This window comes from Cervus canadensis, chromosome 29 (assembly GCF_019320065.1).
Source record: "Cervus canadensis isolate Bull #8, Minnesota chromosome 29, ASM1932006v1, whole genome shotgun sequence".
NCBI classification, from domain to species: Eukaryota; Metazoa; Chordata; class Mammalia; order Artiodactyla; family Cervidae; genus Cervus; species Cervus canadensis.
In genome coordinates this window covers 19,775,138-19,777,039 of record NC_057414.1, presented here as the reverse complement: position 1 = coordinate 19,777,039, position 1,902 = coordinate 19,775,138, and positions in this window count along the sequence as shown.

The window sequence follows — 1,902 nt, the reverse complement described above, 5'->3', positions numbered from 1 at the left end:
GGAGATCAGTCCTGGGTGTTCATTGGAAGGACTGATGCTGAAGCTGAAACTCCAATACTTTGGCCACCTGATGGGAAGAGCTGACTCATTGGAAAAGACCCTGATGCTGGGAAAGATTGAGGGCAGGAGGTGAGGGGGACGACAGAGGATGAGATGGTTGGATGGCATCACCGACTCAATGGACATGGGTTTGGGTAGACTCCGGCAGTTGGTGATGGATAGGGAGGCCTGGTGTGCTGCGGTTCATGGGGTCGCAAAGAGTCGAACATAACTGAGTGACTGAACCGAACTGAATGTATAGAAAAGCAATTGATTTTGTATGTTGATTGTGTATCCTGAAACTTCACTCAATGTATTATTTAACTTTTTCTAAGTGGCATCTCTAGAGTTTTCTGTATAAACAATTATGTCATCTACAAACAGAAACAATTTTACTTCTTTTCAAATTTGAAAGCTCTTTGCTTCCTTTTCTTGTCTAATTGTTCCAAATAGGATTTTCAGTACTGACATGACTAGAAGTGATGAGAATGAATATCCTTATCTTGTTCCTGATCGTGCAGAAAAAAAAAAGTTTTTATCACTTAGAAGGATGTTAGCTCTGGGCTTTTCATATGCAACTTTTACAATGTTGAGGTAAATTGCTTTTATACTTACTTGTTGAAAGTTTTTTTATGAAAGCTATTGGAGTTTGTAAAATACTTTAACATTGAGAGGATCATGTGACTTTATCCCTTATTCTATTAGTATGGTGTATCATCTAAATTGATTTTTATATGTTGAATCATCCTTGCATCCTTGGGATAAACTCACTTGGTAGTGATGTGCAGTTTTTTAAACATGCTAATGACTTTGACTTGCCAATATTTTGTTGAAAATTTTGACATCTATATTCATGAGGGATATTGGTTTGTAGTTCTCTTGTCTGGCTTCAGTATATCATAAAATGAGCTTCAAAGTGTTCTCCTTTTTTAATTTTTTGCAACAGTGAGAAAAATTGGCATTAGTTATTCTTTAAAGTTCCGGTAGAATGGTATCAATTTACCAGTAAAAACTGTACTCATCCATATACTTTTCTTTGTTGTACTGTTGTCTATTCTTCCCTTGAGTTTTATAAAGTTTGCTTTGTACATTTAAGTTTTTTGCTCTTTAGTTCATACATAGCATATACATGTTATAATTATTCTGTCTTTCTGGCATATTGATTATTTTATCATTATATAATTACCTTCTTTGTCTCTTTCGTCTGATTTAAGTGTAACCACGCCTGCTCTGTTCTGGTTTCCATACTTTTTCGTACCTTCACATTCAACCTATGCATGTATTAATATTTAAATCTTGAGTGCCTTGTAAATAGCAAATATTTGGAATAAGTCTTTTTATCTGTTCAGATACCCTATGTCTTTTGATTGGGAAGCATAATCCATCTACATTTTTTTTTTTTTTTTTTTTTAATTTTTTTATTAGTTGGAGGCTAATTACTTCACAACATTTCAGTGGGTTTTGTCATACATTGATATGAATCAAAGTCCATAGATTTACACTTATTCCCCATCCCGATCCCCCCTCCCACCTCCCTCCCCACCCGATTCCTCTGGGTCTTCCCAGTGCACCAGGCCGGAGCACCTGTCCCATGCATCCCACCTGGGCTGGTGATCTGCCTCACCATAGACAGCACACATGCTGCTCTTCTGAAACATCCCACCCTCACCTTCTCCCACAGAGTCCAAAAGTCTGTTCTGTATTTCTGTGTCTCTTTTTCTGTTTTGCATATAGGGTTATCGTTACCATCTTTCTAAATTCCATATATATGTGTTAGTATGCTGTAATGTTCTTTATCTTTCTGGCTTACTTCACTCTGTATAAGGGGCTCCAGTTTCATCCATCTCATTAGGACTGGTTCAA